The 21,684-nt window shown below is 42.4% G+C and overlaps 1 protein-coding gene and 1 long non-coding RNA gene across 3 annotated transcripts in view; both read left to right on the top strand.

Annotated features, from left to right (window-relative positions):
* LOC135896096 (ferredoxin-fold anticodon-binding domain-containing protein 1 homolog) overlaps positions 1-21,684 on the top strand; it is a 151,254-nt gene that overhangs the window by 81,617 nt on the left and 47,953 nt on the right. The window lies entirely within an intron of this gene.
* Positions 1,921-15,676, top strand: LOC135896099 (uncharacterized). The gene is made up of 4 exons (XR_010562589.2): positions 1,921-2,069; positions 3,562-3,603; positions 6,734-6,938; positions 10,407-15,676. It is a non-coding gene; the product is annotated as an uncharacterized lncRNA (long non-coding RNA).

Raw genomic sequence — 21,684 nt, 5'->3', positions numbered from 1 at the left:
TTAGAGCACTTTGCAAAACGTCCGATTAGGCAATTTCTAACTTTCTATCTATTAAGTGTTAGTGTTTTTCAGCTTACTGCGGATGCCCGAGAAATACAAAAAAATATCACCTGGCATACCCGGTTGCGCGCCGTGCTTGCAGCGCTCCCAAACGAGCATACCATCGAGCAGGGTGTGTTGCCGCTTAAAAGGCGACAGGGCAGTGACGAAGGCGTTGGCTGTAGTATTGACGCCAGCGACGTGCCTCCCTCGCTGCGGTTCATGATGGCGATAAGCAGACGGGTGTTCACACCGGTTAAATGGTATGTTTTCGTTTGTGCGCAGAAGGCTTAGGAGCAGTGCAATCACGACTCGCAGGCGGGTATGTCACGTGGTGCTTTTTGTATTTCGCGAGCATCCGCAGTAAGCTGAAAAACACTAATATTTAAAGATAAAAAGACAGAAACTGTTTATTCGGACGTGTTGCCAACTGCTCTGCAACTTTCTAATTGGAATTTCTTCGCAACTTCCTTGCTTCAGAAGTTGGTTATTTATCCTTGACTAATTAGCTAATTAAGCAATATATAGAAATAGCGCGACACGCTACTTACCAAAGGGAGCAACATGCATTTAGTCGCGTCGTCATAGAGGGCATAGAGTTTACACTCGGCCTAAAGTTAGCAGAAACACCCTGCATATATATATATATATATATATATATATATATATATATATATATATATATATATATATATATATATATATATATATATATATATATATATATATATATAGTTTGAGAAGACAAACGTCGCTACAAGCAGTGATAAACAACCGATGATTGGACGCATCCTGCATTTCTATCGGCGTCCATTTTAAGGGGCCAGTGCCCTGGCTGAGTGTTAGGAAACGGCATTGCATGCCTCCATGTTAAATATGGTCAAGGTCGCGGGGAACGTTAACAAAATTCAAATCTGGGGTTTGACGGGCCAAAACCACGCTTTGATTATGAGCCGCACCGTAGTAAGAAACTCCATATTTATTTTGACCATCTAGGGTCCTTTAACCGGCACCAAATTTGGTGCAGGTTAAACGCACAGTACGCGGGCGTTTTTGCATTTCAGCCCCATCGAAATGCAGCCGCCGCCGCCGGCATTAGACTCCAAGCACTCGGGTTAGTAGCGCAACACCTCAGCCGCTATGCCACCACGGCGGGTGCGGCGGAGAAAGGAGTGAACATCGTTTTTACAGAGTAATTTCGCTTAGATGTTACCCGTTAGCGCGCTACAGAACGAAACGAAAAGCTTGGCGGATATGTACAACATGGTGCTCATATTTCACATGGAGGCCAAATTCTTTCCTGTGACCTAGATGGGGTGCTGGCGAATGTGTTGGAAATCTGCTCGGCCACCAAGCACAATCTGCGCTGCTATACGTTCTCGGTGACAACTCGCACAGCGCAGAAGCACACGCACAAATGTTTAAAGAATGGGACGACAGACCGCCTGCAGTTTGCCATGACGTCGAAATAAGAAGCACAAACAGCGACGTTTCTGTACTTTTGTGGTCAATAGTTCAGTTCGCATGGTTGCGGCACGCATTACTTTTTTTTTTTAAATACAAACGACGAATACTGTGCGCGCAAACATTAGCACGGCGTTTGCGACGTTTGAATTTGGCGCGTTTTCCCGCGCATGCCATTAGCTCCGGCCGGTGCACTGCGTTACTGCGATAAAGAAAGTAGTTCATCAAAGAAGCGAAGCAAAAACTTTCATACACTTGCAAATCGCAACAATTGTTCAGTATTAACATGAAATTACAAAATTTGTTATCAAATGGTACAATTCATGATAATATAAGCCTGTATATGTATGAGTGTACACGTATAATTGCGCGTTTGGTCTGTTGATGCTTGGCACATTTCGCCGGCGGCACGCTGTTTGCTGTTTGCTTGAGAGCTTCCTGCGTTTTCTGCGTCCTTTGTGTGCTTCGCTGTGACATCTTTGGAATATTCCTGCGTGCTGCTCGCTTTTTATGGGCTTGTTGCCTCGAAGAGCGCCATGATCGCCTCCGACTCAGCGACATTAAGGGTGAGTTGAGTGTTTCGAATTCCCCTTGTTGAACGGAGCGCGGAAATGATTTCAGCGCTTGTGCGTGTCTTCCGCGCGCCTCTTTTCTAGTTTTCATTCCTAGTACTATCCTTCCGTTGCCAGAATTGGTTGTACAGCACTAGATTCGTGGTATATAACATGGAGCTTTGTCCTGGTTTAACTTTACACTCCGCTTGTGGTGACGTAAGGCAGCTATGTGGAGCCAGCTAAAACAGGGCATGTTGTACGCCATGATTTCTGATACGGTGTTCGAGCACCGATTGAGTTAGCCTTATTAATGAGCGCAAAACAATGCGACGTGAAACCATCCGATCTGTACTGTAATCGGAAGATATTTCGTTTGCGCCACGCTAGTACAAGACCTGGGAGCGAGCTTGTAGCGGCGTGGGGCGGTGGGATCGGCGAAAGTGTATTCTGTTGCGCTGTTCCCTTCGACTCCGCGGCGCTTCAAAGCTGCTATCTGACACGCCGTGCGGCCGATGTTCGCGCGATAGGAAAACACAGAGGAGGCTGTCGCGCAATAATAATAAAGAATTTGAAGGGTGTACATGTGATTCTATGCGATGCGTGAGATAAATGGAGAGGGATGCCACAGAGTGCTGCGAAATCATCGAGTTATACGCCTTGCCAACCGCGTGTGTTTTGTTTTCCACCAGTTCGCGCGCATTCAGCTTTCTTTTTTCATCTTCGTTCGACGCCATCGAGTGCTTCGCCCCAAACGGCTTCGCGTAGGCGCTCTTAGCATTCACGGAAAGGCAGATTTCATGGCACTCCAGGTCCTACAACATTCAAAATAATGTAATTTCGTGAAACCGCAGCTTTTCGCACTTCAGTAAGTGATTGATTTAACAAAATTTTAAAATCAGTAAAGGAACGAGATGCCTGGCATATCTGCCTTGTCGTCCCACTGGGTTTCGAGGTGGCATGTATACGCTATCGGCAACATAAACATCAATAATTAGCATTGTTTCTTGTAACCATAGAAGTAGCTAGTTATGTCGAAAAGCTATTTTTGATTTGAATCCGAGCACTAAAGAGTGAACAGATTGAAAGGGGAGCGCATAGTTGTGAACTAAATGACAACGCTTTGCCACAAGCTTGGAATAATGCATCGTCGAAAGAGCAGTTCTGTGAAATTCTCTCTTTGAGAGTAAGCAAAAGTTCAGTAGCGTCAGGTAGACGGGGAGTAAAATGCAACACTGTGGTTTTATATGAAGGAGCTGCCTTTAATATGTGGCCATAACAGTTCAGTAGATGCATGGAAATAATTTTTAAAATAATAGAGGAATGTGAAATAAATTATTTGACGAGCTCACACTGCCATTGGCAAGAGCGGCCACACTGTAGTGTATTCAATGACTAGTCATTTGTATCCGTCAATTTATGTCAGCCTTATGGTCCATGTAGCGCTTTTGATTGTTGATTTTGCTGCATTGTGGCTTCACATTTTAATACTGACATCTTTTTTCAGATTCAAAATGAGCTGAGAGACACCCAAGCTGGAATGCTAAAGGTGAATTGTTTGGCCATCCATTCTGTAACGTCACCATGATCAAATACAGTGATGCCGTGAAAATGTATTGCAGGAAGCAGAAAAAACAACATTGCTGATGCAACTGCAAGGCATTTGCTCCAGTGATCAATTTGTGCAGAGTGCCTTCATTAGGAGACATGGTGCCTTTAAGCACTCAGCTGAAAGACTGCAACTGCACCGGGACTGGGAGTGAATTTCAGTGTCACTTGTGAACATATTAGAGATAGAATGTGCCTTCTTCAGGGTATATGCCTGATATGAGAGGGGCGTTCAGAAACTTAGTGTGGACATTAGTGGTCTACGTGTGTGCACATCTTCCTAGTTTTACCAGAACGAAGGTATGACCTATGTCATGCAGCAGTGCACTGCTAGAGGTATCAAACCAGAACAGCAGCACTCTTTGAGAAAGTTGGCTGAAGAACGAGCAGTGATCAGGGCTTTCTGCATTTCAAGGGCCAAATTCCAAAAAGATTGATGCCGAGCTGGACGGTGTGAAGTGCCGGTCACCACATATTGTAGCCAGCATGGCATGAATCTCCTTGGCATTATGCCTCGTTAGGATACAGAAATTGCATCACTGCTCATAAAAAAATTGGAAATTGGGAGGTTGAGGGGAAGTGGCAGGGCTCCCCTCTGGAGCAGCCAGTGCATGCCCATTGCTATACTGATAATCCTACCTTAATGAGAACCAGTGATGCATGTTAACCTATTACGCAGTTAAGTGCATTCCTTGTTTTGTATTAAGGGGACACTAATGACACCTTAAATGAATTTAAAATAAAGCATCATTTTAAATATCTACTTCTGTAAGTTTCTTGGTAATTGCTTGATTATTAGAGAAAATAAAGCTCAACGTTCAATTTTCTGAGTATCGCCCCAAAATCTTCGTGCTGACATCTCATTGTCACATCGTGGATTTCAAGTATTTTTACAAACTTGGGTTGTATTGTTTCAGTAAAAGTTCCTGACGGTTCTTATTGTAAGCTTTTGGAATACGATGAAGAACATCTTTATCTGTATAAAAAAGTTGCTGCACCTGAAGAGACATCATCAAAATCCATGACGTCACAGCAAGCGGGTGTGGTAACTTCAAGGCAGCACTGCCACCAATCTTTCCTCTTGCTGCTTTTACAATTTACTCAGCCTCTTGTCATGGTACGAGTGAATCTCTTGAATTGTAGGAAGGTCATTTACAGATACATCTAAAATAATTGTTCTCTTTAGTGCTTTCTTGCCATAGTTGCTTAGGGGTGTTGGCATAGCGCCGCTAAGCACGAGGTCACATGATCAAACAACCGCATTTTGATGGAGGTGAAATACAAAACTGCCCATGTACCTTGCAGCCTGATTTGGTAAAAATTAATCCAGAGTTCCCCACTATGGCGTGCCTAAAGCCTGTTTCACATGCAAGTGAAAATGCTTGCAAATCCTGCCGCCGCGCCGCAGAAATCAGTTTCAAGCGGCGGTGGGAGCGGCAAGGTTCGGGCAAGTTTGAATTTCATCGCAGCGGCAGAGCGGCAGCACTGCTTCCGAACGGCCCACCTCGACACGTGACCAGCGGAGGATTAGTGCTGGAAAGCCTGCGCATAGGACGATGTTTATTTACTTGGTACGCGTGGTACAGGCAACATGCCAAGAGAGCTTTTCAACGGATTGTTAAATTGCTAAGCGCAGGATATGTATTTATAAAATAAAAATTTGAGAGGCAGGGACAAAGCAATGTTTATGTTGGTAGTCGCAAACTACCGAAACTGGCTGAAAGTCCTGTGTTTTATGCCAGCAACATTGCTATTCGCAGCAGCGGAAAATGCGCGGCGGCAATGCATGTGAAACGAAACTTCGCGAAAAGCTTTGCAGTGCCACGTCGCAGTTCGCTCCATTAGCTGAATCGCTTGCATGTGAAACAAGCTTAAACATCAGATTGTCGTTTTGGCACTTAAAACGCCAAAATTTAATTAATGTAATTTTACTTTAGTGCTCCCTTAAGCGGTAGAATTCATGATCTCTGCAAAAACTCGTGCTCAAAGTATTTTCCGTAAGGATTAAATAAACAGTAGATATAAGTGTCTATTTATATTTTGAATTCTGTGATACGTGATGACTATTAGTGGTACAACGAGACAGAATTGTTATACAATGTGTGACGGCATGATGATGCACATCGAGGAAATGACCGAGTCTCCCTAGAGGTCCCCGACATGGACATCAACTGACTGTCCACAAACTTCTGAGTTCACTCCGTGATCTTGTGCAGCCTGTGCTTCGCGAGTAGATTAATTTAATTAATTTAATTTACTGTCCTTGCGGCTTATGTACATTTCATACACTGGAGTGGAATCTCGCATTACTTCTGGAGCACAGCAAGGAAACGTGATGTGTAGTGGTAATCTTAGTAATGATCGACAATCATGTCCCACTTCGAGCTCCTAATGCTGCTTGCCAACACAAGCAGCAGCATCTGCTCAAGATAGCGTGAAAGAGATTCATTGAAAAGTGGCATATGCCCAGGGTCGCATACCCAGTCACCCAAGCTGTTCCAACGGTTGGTATTGAACTCTTCCCTCAACATAGCAGCCCAATCTCCCCATTAGACCATGGGCTACATATTCACACAAATGGATGGGACAATCGAGACAAACACCTGAAAATATGAAGTATCCCAAGAATGGTAATCACAATAAATAGTACTAGATGTGCATTAGCGCAAGCTCTTGGGCCAGTTGGTGCATGATGAACTTGAAAAGGGGGGGTACCAGCAAAACAAAGGACGCGCACACATGGAAAAGGCATTAGACAGGGACGAACGCTGGTCCGTCCCAATGTCCGTCCATGTCTAATGCCGTTTCCTTGTGTGCGTGTCATTTGTGTTTCGCTGGTACTCCCCTTTTTCAAGTACTAGATGTTTGGATACTTTGGTTTATTCTTGTTTGTGCTGGATTGTTTTTCTGAAACATGGGGCATCCAGACAGCATCAGAAGCTTGTAAGAAGTCAAGTTTAGCATTCTAGATTTGCAACAGGTACTTTTGTAATTTATTTGCAATAGGGCTGTTGTGTGAATGTACTTGAAAGGCCTAAAACTGTTTTGCTAACATTTACTTAAACATGCAGGTTCACATACGCTGTAAGAGTGCACATTGAGAAGGTTATCCTGGCCCAGCTTACCATGGCCTGCCATGGTGGACCAGGAAAGTTTGCAAGGGCCTTGCTTCACCATGTGTTCACAGAGGAGGAGCTCATGGGCCATTTGGGCTTTGGAAATAACACCAAGGGGCAACAGAGGCTCTTGACCCCATCAGGGTCAGTGCTGTTATAGGCAAGTACCATATATCCTTTCCGGTTGCATTTTTACATTCACATTTCTTTTCTAAAATTATGAACTTGCCATTAGCATAATAAACGACTTTCATGTAGCCCGTATGTGCAGTTGTGTGCTGCAATAGCCTATCATTTGGAATGACTGTTCATATGATCTTAAGTGCCTAATGCCGCCATACTCAAATGCTTCTAAAATTTAAAAGCTGCCTTCACTGCCGAAAGTTTTTAGCATCTCCACCAAATAAAATGAGCTGCGTTTGTGCATTAGCAGTGCTACTTGGCTATCATTGCAAGGAATAGTTGTCTGTGAAGCACGCTCCAAATCTATTGGCATGGAGGACATGGTTAAGTAGCCTGAAAGTGTTATTCTAATACACAAATTGCGGAGAAGCTATGCTCAAGTGTGGTTACTGCTCAGCTCGAGCAGGAGCACGTTCACCAAATTGCAGAAATCAAAACAGCTCTCCATGTTCTGAGATGTGAAACAGTAGTTTCACCAATTTTAACAGACCACATCAAATCAAAGTTGCTCCTATCTTGAAGGAGGTCCATGTGATCCGAGACAGCAACCTTTCAGCAGAGGGAACCTGAGTGGTGTGGAAATTTTCTTTTGGTAGTTTCAATCAAAGAAAAACAGGGACAGAGTTGCCAGCTTCACTGTCAACAGTACTATGTTTAGTGGATGCTTACTTATTCTAAGCACCTAACCTATGACTCGTATTTATTAACATGCACTTTATCACTTTGTATTCTAAGATATGAAAAAAAATATTTATGTGGCTTTTCCCCATATACTTCAATGAATGGAGAAGGCTCTTGGGGCCTAATGTATAAAGCTTCTCACAGACCATCGGACATGTCCACTACTCCCATTCTGAAATTGTTAGAATTGTTTCCTGCTTCCTTACTTCACCTACCTGTTAACAGGGTTATGAACCATTGCCAAGTAGATTATGGGCTTAAATTTATCAAAAAATTAACGACGATTACGCTACTTCCTAATGCGAAATTTGAGCGCAGCAAATAAGCTGTTTCACCTTTTCGATAGATTGAGGCAAAGAAATCGAGCAACACATGTATGCGCTATCACAGAATGTTTTTTTTTTATTTTTCACACGTATTCCTTTAACAAAGACTCCACTAACAGTTCTTGACAGTCATGAAGGAAGCTTTGTGGTCGGAGAAATAGACTGATATATGTTCGACTTGGTACACCAATGCTTGATTCTCAAAGACGAGATCTATACAAGTGCTTCGCGAGGTTGTCACAGCCGTGGGACGCGTTACGAGCGAGAGGAACGGGATGTTCTCCCGCATAAGTGTTAGGAAATTGCTGTTTGTCTTTATGTCAACATTAAAGTCCCCCACTACTAACATCGGTGTGGATCGATGGACGGTTAATGCGAGTTGCAGGAAGTGCACGACGTCTTTCGTGAGTGCGGTAGCGGACTCACGAAAGCGGTATCAGTCGGTCGCTGCTAGCGCTGGGGGGATGAAAGGGGGGCGGAGCTGGTTACGAGGCCGACGACAACGCCGACGCGAAACCCAGGAACGGACGCCAAAGAGCCATTTGTGTAGCCAGCCCTCCTCCACAGTCTCTCCTCCTCCCTTCCATCATCCTCCCTCGCCCGGAGAGCCGACAGCGCGCATGCGCGGCGGCGGAGCAGCTTCGTCGGCGAGCTGGTTACGAGGCCGACGACAACGCCGCCGCCGACGACGACGACGCGAAACCCAGGAACGGACGCCAAAGAGCTGCGCTCTAAAAGATGAATGGGCTTTTCTGTCGCTCTTGTTTAGCCCGTTGAGGATCACATTTTGGGGAGAAATATGCCTCTAATTTAGGAGTTATATATCTTTTGTGGTGTGCACATACTCAAAACTTTCGAATTGAATAGTGTCCTATTCAATTTAGTCTTTGAATGGTCACTATTTGTAAATGTGAGTATTATTCTAATATTTCGAAACACCAATAAAACATCAGATTTGAGCCAAAGTACGGTAAATTTTCACCTCCAATAACATAGTATAGACGTAAAACGTAAGAACTTGTAAGAATAGCAGACCGGGCTACGTTACTAAAGTAGCTGTACTTTAGAGGCTGTACAGCAATCATTCATGCTTACTGAAGAGTCCTGTGCATGTGAAGAAACTTTTTGCTGCTCCATTTGTGCTTTTAATAAACAGCTCTTCATAACATAACAATGACAGAAACTTGCTAACATTAAGAATACTAGTATGTGAACCTCAACTTACATTAATTGTGATATCAGCTGTTCATTATTCAGAAGCTATCCAATATTTGATTTGCTTCTGGCATTATTCGGTTCAGTGTCAAAAATCACTTTTCGCGCATCCTTAATATTTTTATTGCAGATTTAAGTTCTTCAGGGCGACTTTCCGAGAAAATAAACTGGTAAATAATTTTTAAAATAACAATAAAGTGGCAATACCATTTCAGTATTTGCAGTTTTACATGTTTTATTTTTTTATGCAGAATAAAGCAGCATAATTTTTTCTGTAATGAAAGTTACAAAAACTTGTGGCAACACTCCCAAATTAGTGCAATGACAGACACCAAGGAGCTAAGTGAAAAATCCGTTTGGGAGAAACCCAAGGAGCGACAGCACTATAAGAATATTTCCTAGAAGTCTCGGAAGGTTGCAGCACCTCCAGTGGGAGGCTAGGCAACACTTTGTTCTGCAAAGGCAAATTTTTTCAGAACGTTCCGTCACAGCGACAGATGTATGGCAGTGAACCCTAAAAGGGTTAAAGAAGTCAGTCCTATGGCATATGGCCCTTAAAAGACAGCATTTCTTCGTATCTGTCACATTCTGCATGGGTCATGCTAAGCAGCTTGGTGCACAACTACACGGAATCCTCATTATAACAGTAATTCAGTCGTTGAGGCAGAAAACATACTTCGCTGTAAGCAGTGTCTTCTTTAATGTTGAAAGTCCTAAGTCATTGTAAGGTGAGAAGTACGTTCCGATTGCATGTGAACTCAGGAAACCTAACATCAAATGAAGCTACACTCAATTCTAGTGACATGACACTATTGTATTTGGAGCATGGAAAGGCACAGTGAAGTGCTGCACATTTTAATTATGAAAGTTACAAGAATTTATTTTAGTTGTCAGTTCAGGTTTATTTATGAACGGCATGAATTTTTTCACCATTTTGTTTCTCAGCAAGCAAGGTTCACATCTTTGACATTGAAGATATTCATAAAGTTATATTGCTACAGTGTTTTGTTCCTCTTTGCCCTTTCCTGCATTTGACACTTAGTGGAGTCCTGTGCCACACTAAATAAATTTAAATGGTCATGCTGTAAAGCTGTACCCATGGAAAATTGGAATGAAGCAACACAAATACATAAATCAATTCCATTGTAACGAGGGCACATTGCATGCCATTCTTTTGCATGTGGAAGTTGCTTTTTAAAACTTGTTCTGGCTTGTTTTTGCAGGCTTCACGTGTCGCAAATTTCCTGGTACCAACATGCCCTATGTAAAGAACTCCGGCCTCGCTTCTCGCATGGGACCCTGCCCCTGAAGCAACTGCCCCTGCCCCTTCACCTCTGAAGAGCCCAAGTTGGACAGCTCAAACCAAAACACAAGTGTTGTGCTTTTGTGACTCTCGACATTTTTATGTTTTATGTTAGTCTCCTGAAGGGCCAATTTGGATTTCTCAAATGAGCATACAAATGTTGTGCCTTCCTATGCCTTGACATTTTTATGTTAATTTTATTTATGTTAACTTTGCTAGTCTCCTGAGAAGCCCACATTGGATTGCTCAATCCAGAATACAAGTGCTGTGCTTTGTTATAGTTCACTACATTTTTATGTTAGTTTTTGATATGGTTCCAGTAAGGATAGTGTTTCCTTATTAATATATTTTTTAAGTAGCTTAAGTCATTTCATGCCAAACCACCCAACAATTTTCTCAAGAACTGTTCCATTATGGCAAACCATTTCAAGTTTGCTTGATTTTGAGTAGGTACAACGAGAAAATTTTTGAGAAAATTTGCTTTCATACATACTCTTAAGTAATTCCAGGGCAACCAACCAGCGTTTTTTTGGCCATCACAGATATAGTTGAAGCTCCGAACTCTTGCTCCCCATTTATTTTCCTTCCCAAAAATTTTTTTGAATTTTGGCAAAAATTTATTGTTCTTGCCCAGCTAAGCTAGAAGCCACTGATACACGTTTCTTCTGAAAGGGAAATTGTATGATCCAGATATTCAGGTGGTGTTCATGTCAAGAGACTGAAGTGGTGTGACTGCCAAAATTTGCAAAGTTTGAATTTTCTTCTAACGTAGGGAAATACAGAAGGCACAAAATGAATATAAAATCAGACTGGTTGACTTGGGATAGCAGCAAAATATTTCAAGCCTTGGAGGTTCAGTTGATCAGTTAAAAAAACTGTAACATTGAAATTTTTTGCAAGCTTCGTGTTGAAGGTAAAAAATTAGCTTTGGTGGTTGGCACAAAACTATGTCACCCATCATTACACAGCCGTACATGTCTGCTATGCATGTGACAAGTAACAAAAAGTGATTATTCTTTAAGTGCGATAAGGTATTTTTATAATGTTCCTTTGTGGATCACACATACAGCATAAGTATAGCATAAATATATGAAGCCATGTCATCTAGCAAGGAAAGGTTGTTAATATATTAGCCACAAGAACTACTCAACAAACTGACTTGCCTTTTTTATCATTACGAAGGCAGGTGACGTCAAGCGCTGCTGCTGCAGTCTCAGCTCGTATTTTTTTAACATGAACGCAAAAAGTGGTCGCCAATGGTGTCTGACCACATCAGACTGAACATGGCACATATGACTTTTATAGATGAGCATGTTGCAGCTCTGAAACAGTGGTAGCAAACAACACCACAAAAATTTGTTCATACTCATGTAGGTTTTCAGTCTTAATTATGAAGGTGTTTTCTACTTGCATCATCATTGGGCTTCAGGGAGCAGGGCACAAAGTGTCCTGCTCCCTCTATGTTGCATTGCAATGCGACATGCCCTTTAGGATGCTTTGTATGAACAATATCAGTGCTCTTTATAGACTTACTGTCTACATAATAGCTGATATTTCTTTTTCTAAACTGCATGAAACATATTTTTTAGCACGGCAGGATTCCCTCACATATTTATTACGTACGAGGTCTGTTAGAAAAGTATTCGACCTTTTTTTGCGAACACCTGATGAATATGAAACAAGCGCGTTTTCATCAGCCACCCTTGAACCTTTGTGCGCATGCATGAATTTTTTCCCACCTGCCAATAGCGTGAATTGCTGGGACGCAGCGTTTGAATGAGGTAGTACAGTGCTCTCGTCGGTTTTTATTGCAAGGAAAATGGCAGAGCGACTGGAGCAGTGCTACTGCATCAAATTTTGACAGAAACTGGGCGACAGCCAAGTGGAAACCATCTGGAAGATTCAGACTGCTTTCGGTGACTGTGCTATGCGCAGCACACAGATTAAGGAGTGGTACAACCAGTTTAAAGACGGCCACACATCGGTGGAGAGCGAGCCACGCTCCAGTCGGCCATCAACATGCTAAAATGACCAGGTCATTGCCGAAGTGAACCCCGTGGTGATGCGGGACCGTCGTGTAACTATCCAAGAAATTGCGGAAGAGGTGGGCATCAGCACATTTTATGCACATTCCATTATCACCGAAGATTTGGCCATGAAGAGAGTTGCGCCGAAATTCGTTCGCAAGCTGCTCATGGTGGAGCAAAAGCAACTTCGTGTTGAAGTCTCACAGACATGCTGGATTCCACAAACAGTTACCCCAACTTCATGAACACCATAATCACTTGTGACAAGTCTTGGGTGTATGTTTACGACCTGGAAACCAAATCCCAGTCGACTGGGATGTTTACGACCTGGAAACATCCCAGTCGTTACAGTGGAAGCATTCCACGTCGCCAACCAAAGACCGCTAAGTGTGCAGCAACGTCAAAGTGTTGCTGACTGCTTTCTTTGACTCCCGCAGTGTGGTACACCACGGATACACACCACAGGGTCAAACAATCACTAAAGACTACTACAGGGATGTCCTCCATGGCCTATGTGATGCTGTATGGAGCAAGATACCGAAGTTGTCAACAGGAAATTGGCACATCCATCACGACAATGCTTTTCTCGCACTTGATTCAGACTTTTTTGGCGCAAAACCAGACTCCTGTAGTTCGACAGGCTCCTTGCTCTCCTGATATGGCGGCCTGCAACATCTGGCTGTTTCCCAAAATCAAGGGGCCATTGAAACAAGCGTGATTTCAGACAAGAGAAGACATTATGGCTGCAACGACAGCTGAGCTAAAGTCCATTTGGAAAGAGGCCTTCTCGGAATGCTTCTAACAATGGCAGCACCGCTGGGAGAAGTGGCTGGATTCCCAAGGAGACTACTTTGAGGGTGATTAGGTTTCCAACACTTCAGTTATGCCAGTTTTTTTTCTTCAGCCAAAGGTCGGATACTCTTCTAACAGACCTCGTATTGATATTTTATGTGCAATGGCTGTATGGTTTACCTGGCCCACACCAAACACAAGCCTCGTTGCGTTAGAGCATGTGTCCTTTGGCAATAAAATGCAGACACTAACATCGCTTCTCTGTCATCTGTGTGGAGACGAAGCCAGCTTTGTCGTCTGCATTCCCAGCCGGCAAGCAGTGCGCACATCCGAGAAAAGTCGGTGCTGACAAAATTTCAAAAAAGAATTTCTCGTATTTAAAAATAATGCCTTTTTTAACTTCACACATGCATAGCAGACATGTAGAGCTATCCAATAATGTATCACATACTTTTTGGCCAACCATGAAAGCTGTTTTTTCCTTCAACATGAAGCTTCTTGCAAAAGATTAAAATTTGTTTTGTTTTTTTTACAGGCGATTAGCTGAACCTCCAAAGCTTCACATTTTTTTGCTATACTATGTCACCTGGGCTATCATTCTGTATTTAATTTCTGTCCTGTGAATTTTCGTTACGAAAAAAAAAACGGATTGCAATTTGACTCATTTTTGCCGGTGCCAAAAGCAATTGAAGTATTGAAATATTTGAAAAATTGGCTATTTTGGCAGTTGCATCACTTCACCGTATTTCCACGCACACCATTTGAAGGCCTCGATCAATACAATGTGCATTTGAAAAAAAAGTATTTGAAGCATTTGAAAAAAAAATGAAAAGCTAGAGGACATTTGATGCCTCTAGCTCAGCTGAACAGGAAAACTAAACTGTCACCTAAAATGCTACAAAATATCTGGAAAAAATAAATAAAAGTGGGTAACGAGCTTTAAACTCTAGTAAACATATGGCAATGTTTCAGATATATGTGCGGTGTCAAAAAAAATGCTTGTCGATTCGGCATGGAATTGCATACCTGCAAGTGCATCTGTGCCATTTCCATAGTTTAGTAAGAACGGCATTTTACATAACTTTGTAAAAATGGTTTATTGCTATCTAAAATACATGAGTAAAATTAATAGGTATAAGTCGGCTTAAATTTAATATGCAACGAAACATCTCCAGTAATGGCAATGATGTGCCTTTCATGTTTGCATAAAACCATATCTTCTGAATTCTTTCGTTATTTTTTGTGGCAGCGAATAAAATTGAAATGGAACTCGCACAAGGAGTAACTTTGCTGTATTTCAGCACATCACTAATAGCTGTCTTTGTTTCATATGAAAATCTGAAGCAGTTAATATGAATAAGTCGCTTGATATGGAATTACCTGCGCAGGAACGTTATCATGGCAGAAAACACAACTGGATCATGCAACAGCAATGCAGCATAATAAACTGCTCCCATAGGCATCACTTATTGTGATTGCCATGTTTCAAAAGTATGTAAGGTTTACTGAAATTGGCACACACCATTCAACCAACAAATAAGGATTGTACAGTGATCCTTTTTCAGTTTTACAGATATTTAAGTTGTCTGCCAGGTAGCATAATTCTTGTTCTTGAGCTGGATTATTCAGAGGTGGACATTACTAGCACAAGAAATGGAAACATTAAACTGATTGTCATAAATTTATTAATTCACTTCTAACATCACAGCACATATTTCAGTTTGCAAATTGTAGCCCGTGAGTTTGCAAGACATTCACTTGAAATTAATTTCCAGGATGACACCAGTTGCGATATTTTTCCATAAATGTGAGAGAAATACATGGGCATTCCGGTTACTTTTGTGCTTCGATGCATAGCAGTGCATTTCTACAGCCAGTTTGATGGCATGTGTCTCGTTACTAGTGTCATTCTGGAAATTCATTCTAAGTGCATACACCTTGTAAAATTACCGGCTACAATTCGTAAAAACTTTATTAGGAAATGAGTTTTTGTTAATCATCTGACTATGGTGTCTTGTTTCTCATGCAAGTAATGTTTGGCACTCTGTATCTAGAATTATGTTAGCTGCAACAGTCAGTCTTCAATAAGTTCCATGAAACTTAAAGATAACCACCCTGCATATCAGGTCTCAGTTGAGTGCTGTGGGTACAAGCAAATTGTGCCATGGTTATAGTACCACTGGCTACCTAATAGAGAAAGCAAGTACCTTTTTTGAGTGTTCTTATTTACAGTCATGTCAGTCTGCTTGTACATTTATTTATTTAGGCATTTATTTTTTAAAATTTATTTCTTTTGGGAAATGTGTTTTACTTGAGAGCCACACTGACTACATCTTCAGTATTTAATTTTGTTGTGGTGTCAAGCTGCAGGAAGTTTGTACTGTGTGATAGTTTTTAAGAAGTTTCTGATCTCAAACTACAAATGGTTGTACATTTACATAGATGTTTAGAAATAAACAGTTCACCTAGAAAAATGGTTTTTGTCTGCATCAGTTCAGCACTCTTGATTTTTCGGAGGACCATTCACTCTGACAACTGAAAAAAGTGGCATAACAGTACTGCTAGCAGTTTTACAGTATGGTTTATTACAGGCAATCTAGGAGCATGCTTTTGAGCCCAGGGTGACAGAGGTCTGCGGTACAAAATGCCTGTATTTAAATTTTATCCTTATCCTCTCACAGCAGACATACCACCGTGACATCAAAGGTAATTATATGCGACATAGCTCAGCAGTATTTTAAGGTAAGTGCAGGTTTAAACTGCCAAATACCCAGTGGGGCATAAAGGGCTTTCAATGTAATTTGTGTTGATGTTCAACAGATCTGCAACAATGCTTCCATGGGCTTTCAATATTGACGAACTACACATTTCTACAATACCTCCATGGGCTTTCAATTTTGAGGCTCAACACATCTGCAACAATGCTTCAATGGGCTGTCAACATTGACAAAAAACAAATTTCAACAATACCTCAATGGGCTTTCAATCTTGACCTTCAACAATGCTTCAATGGGCTTTCAACATTGACAAACAGCACATTTCAACAATACCTCAATGGGCTTTCAACATTGACAAATAACACATCTTCAACACTGCTTCAATGGGCTTTCAAGAGTGAAATACACCATAGTTTCAATGATATGCCAACGATCTTTTAAATTGAGAGGCCACAATGATGTTTCGACAGAATGTCGCGGGCCAATTATCAACACTTGTCAACAATTTCCTCAATGACGTTTCAACAATTTGCCAATAATCTTTCAAGGTCATTTGTTGACGTTGACCAATGATATTTCAATAACCTTTCAACAATTTTTTTTGTAAGGGAAAGCCTCTTCGATGGCGTCATCCAGCGACCCCTTGCCGTAGATCGCAACATTGTCGGCCTCCACGTACTCGGCGAAGGTCGTGGTGAGGTTTAAACCCTCGAAATCGTCGGCGGCGAAGCGTGCATCGGCCTCGAGCGGCATCATGGTTGTTGGGTCCCCAGCAGAGGAGACAGTCTCTCGCTTAAAGCCACCGTGCTTGAACGAGTTAGCGATTGTGCTTCGCGACACTGCGTTCCACGAACTGGCAATAAAATGCATGCGTTGAGCACAGTGATCTTTTTTTCCAACTCGCTGCACTAACTGCTTCCGGTACCTTTGCTTGACGCACTTAATGATGCCGGCATCCAGCAGCTGCAGCCGGCTTGTGCAGTTGGGCGGGAAAAAAAACAGCCTTTATGTTCCTCAGGCTGGACGTATCAGGTGCGTGGCATGGTGCGTTGTCCACGAAAAGCAATATTTTCCTTGCCTTGGCACCCATTTCGTTATCCAGCTGCTGCAAAAAATTGCTGAAGAGCGAAGACGTCATCCACGCCTTTTTGTTGAAGTTGTAGCTGCACGGCAGCGTCTTCAAGTTCTTAAAGCACCGTGGCTTTCCAAACTTTCCAACAACGAGCACAGGCAGCCTCACGGAACTGTCCTCGTTAGCACAGAATCATCCCATCACACGCTGTTTACTAGGCTTGCTACCATCACAGCTGTCACCCTTAAGTGCAAGGGTTTGCTCGGGCTGCATGTGGTAAAAAATGCCGCTCTCATCGGCATTGAAAGCGTTGCAGGCCTTGTATGCAGCAATCATCTCCGGCAGTGACTCTAACCACTCGTTCACCGTCGAAACGTCCGTGGAAGTGCTTTCTCCGCAGGAGTAGCTGTACACAATCCTGTTTCATTTTTTAAAGTGATCCAGCCGCCCGTTCGATGCCTGAAAGTCGTCGATGGCCAGATGCAATGCCACAAGGTCTGCCTTTTCTTTTAGAATGGTGCCATCAACGTTGATTGCAGAGCTTCGTGTTTGATGCAGCCACTTGACAAGAACTTTTTCTAGCTTCTCATGCTGTCCTCCTTTTGCCACTTTCCACTTGAGCCCGAACTTGTTGGCATTCTGCAATATCACCACTTTGTTTGCCAGGATCGTCTTAAGCGAAGATTCAGGTCCCGGGCAGTGCTGGCTTTTGTGGCTCCACACTGGCTTTTGTGGCAACCAAACAAAAGTTATACAGAAATTTTTTGTGCACTCGTCAGGCTGAGGACCTTGCGGTCTTTAAGAAATACAGGAATAAATTGACTAAAAAACTGCGATCTGCAAGAACTTCCTACCACCTATCACTACTAGACGTCAAGAATGCTCGACATAGTGCACTATGGGCAAGATTAAATACTCTGGTACAGCGTAATAGTGCACACACTGTATTAACGAAACTAAATATTGATGGAAAGAAAGTTTGTGGTTTGGAATTGGCTAATGTACTCGATACGTTTTTAACAAACCTGACTACTAGCGCTGCTCAATCTGATGCTAGCAAATACATTCGCGTTCGAAATGATGAATCAGTCTTCCTGCATCCTGTTACGGAAAGTGAAGTAGTGTCAGTAATAAGAAATCTTAACAACAGCAGTAGCTGCGATATTGATGACATTCAAATTCGGCCAATCAAGCATGTAGCTGAAGTTATCACTCCTATACTTGCTCACATCTTTAACATCTGTTTAGTTACTGCAGTTTTCCTCCAAAAAATGCAATTAGCAAAAGTCGTTGTCCTTTTTAAAAAAGGGAGATCGAAATGTTCTCGGTAATTACAGACCAATTTCAATTCTGCCAATGTTCTCAAAAGCCTTTGAAAGAATGCTTCATCTAAGGCTGTCTAACTTCATTCATAAATTTAACCTGCTAACACCATTTCAGTTTGGCTTCTGCAAAGGCAAATCAACTGAGTCTGCATTGCTTGAGCAAAAAGAATACATAATAACACAGCTAGAAAACAAAGCTATTGTCATTGGTGTGTTTGTGGACTTTTCAAGGGCTTTTGACCTCGTGGACTATAAAATACTGCTTAATAAATTACAGCACTATGGTATCTGAGGGAAAGCACTATCATTATTGAACTCTTATCTATCATTTAGGCAACAAGTGGTATTAATTAATTGTATGCAGTCTGAACCGAAACCTCATGTGTGGTGTCCCTCAAGGAAGTACGCTAGGACCTTTACTCTTCAACATTTATATAGATGATATAACAAATATTAACCATGATGCAAAGTTTGTCATCTATGCGGATGATACAAGTCTGTTTTTTGCCGGTAATAACATTTCCGAACTTATTGATCAATGCAACGTTGCAATGAAAGCCCTCGAGGATTGGTCCATTGCTAATTCAATGAAGGTAAACAAGGGTAAGACTAAGGCAGTCATTTTCAAACCAAAAAATAAACTTATCCCACCGCATAAAGATATTATTTTGAATTCATGTCCTGTAGAAATAATAGAGCAGTTCAAATGCCTAGGGGTTATATTTTCCTCCAATATGTCATGGGATGATCACGTTAATTATGTCTCAAACAAAATAGCTCAAATCACTGGCGTTATAGATCGTTTAAGAAACATCCTACCTACACAAACTAAAATGCTGATTTACAACTCAATCTTCAACTCGCATTTGAATTACTGCCACTTAGTTTGGGGTACCACAACCTTCACTAACCTTGAACGCATTCACCTAATCCAAAAAAGGTATCTCCGACGTGTATAATACGTCATACCGACATCCAAGTGCAGCCTTATTTAGTCATTCTAGAGTAATTAAAGTACACAATCTCTATAAATATCGTCTCAGTGTCACCTTTAAATGGGAAATTAGGAATAATATAACGAATCTCAGGAAATTAGCAGAACTAAAGAAAAAAACGTTAAGCTATCCAACAAGACATGGCGAGGAATGGATAGTACCGACACCTCGACTTAAGCTTAGACAAGAACGCCTTCACTATATTCTTCCATCTCTTTTTAATGGTTATAGTCTCATTAATTTCGATTTGTTTTCTTGTTCGCGCGAGGAGCTTCATATTATGTGTTTAAATAACATGGCTCGAGTTTACTTGTGTGCATGTATTGCTGTTTCGTGTATACTTTAGTGATTACTTTATATACTTATCTGTTTGTTTGCTTTTTGTACGAGTTCCAGTACTGCCTCCCTGCTGAACTTTAGGTTTGTAGACTTGTCAAGCTGCCCTGGTGTAGCTTTTTTCTGCAACCCCTCCATCTGTATTGTAAGGTGGGAAAATAAAATTGAAATTGAAATTGAAATGCTGCTTTTTTGCTTCCTCGATAATATTCAGCTTATTGCCGAGCGACAGAACTGTCCGCTTTCGGGACATCGTGCATCGCATTGCTCCACACAACTCAAAACCTCCGTTGAGTGCTGGTCACTGGGATTATGATGAAGAACACGTGCGATAAACCTAGGCCTCTCCGCGCTACCTTGTCGGCGATCTGCTGCTGGGAAACTGGAAGGAGAGAAACGCTTCCCCAACACGACGAGAGGCGACACCGCCGAGAAGAGAGGGACAAAGTGGTTGTGGAGAATAAAAGGCGCTATTTCAGCACAGCGGGCATCACAGGCAGCTGCTGGGGGGGGGGGGGGGGGGTGGTAGAGATACGCTTCCTCAACGTGACGCCACCTAGAAGAGAGGGAGAAAGTGATTGTTTAGAAGAAAAGGCGCTATTTCAACACAGCGAGCGTCGTGGGCGGCTGCTGGTGGGGGAGATAGAAACGAACGATGAGACGAGGCAAGGAAGAAAGCTGCGCCGGAGCGAACTGGTTGAGTGGTGTCAAGCGCTCTGTATGCAGAGACACGGAGCGAGGAAAGAGACCCCCGGCACTTTTCTTTCGTCCGCCATTCCGTCCTGAGCTTCGTGAGGGTCCTCGTATAACGCGGGTCAGGCGTAAAATTGCGTCGGATAACTGGGCTTTTTAATGCGTTGCTTCTTCGCCAGGACAGCGCTAATCCGTCGTAAAACCCGGGTTATTTCAAAACCGGGGACGTATAGCCAGGGTTCCACTGTAGTTTCTTCCACAGTTTCCTCCTAGCGCGTAGAGGATGTAAGGCCTCTTCTCAGTTTTTTTCCTTCCTCCATATTGTGGACGGTTCAAATAGCGCGCGGGATACCCCAACGTAAGTGGCACTGCCAGGAAAAATTCCAACAGTAGCCGCTTTTATTGAGATACGACTTATAAGCATACTCCAAGCACATTTCTGCCATTGGTATCGCCTTGAGGTTCCGCATAAAGTTCACGGGCGATCATATCACCCCCCGCGTGCTTGCCACGAAAGCCAGCAAACGCGGGTGGGGCACCGCACACGCTCTCTAAAAGTTCCAGCAATCGCCACAGAGAGCAAAAAATTCCAGCATGAAGCCTGCAATTAGAGCTACTGTAAATTGGTCGCATACTTTCATTTGTATATTTGCTACTGGGAGCACTCAATGTAGCTAAATATTTTATCTAATAATGTACATTTAATAAGTGACAAACATAGTTAACGTGAGATTTTTTTACATCATAAGCAGACAAGGGTTTTTATTGGACTAACATTATTAAAGTCTATGCTTTATTACTTGAATAAAGGTTTTGAGATGTCAGTCATGTCTGACAGGCAGCAGCCCACTGGTATCGATTGCAGTCCGTGCTGTTTATCGATTCAAATTGTACGGCGGCTATATTTGTGAATGGGGTGGTCATTTCCGCTGAGCAGCATCACGCAGGTTCGTTTTATTTAGACAACAATAATATATCAGCCAGTTTATGCGTCCAACATTCGATAGCCATTACCAGGTGAACGTGTTTAAGGACGGTGAATTTTATCAGCTGGGGGGGGGGGGGGGCAGGAGGCGGTGTTTCACTGGCGTAATGGCTACATACACGGCTTCCGTCGTCAGTGGTCTGCCGCGCCTTGCCATGAAGAAAAAATGCTTGAAAAAAATGTTTTAGCTAGTGCGAAAACTCGTCGCTGGTACTGACCAGTCTTTGGAAACTACCCGCCAAAGCGGATTAACCTT

This window comes from Dermacentor albipictus, chromosome 6 (genome assembly GCF_038994185.2).
Source record: "Dermacentor albipictus isolate Rhodes 1998 colony chromosome 6, USDA_Dalb.pri_finalv2, whole genome shotgun sequence".
Taxonomy (NCBI): Eukaryota; Metazoa; Arthropoda; class Arachnida; order Ixodida; family Ixodidae; genus Dermacentor; species Dermacentor albipictus.
The sequence above is the reverse complement of the archived record's forward strand: the minus strand, read 5'-3'. Positions and strand labels throughout refer to the sequence as shown.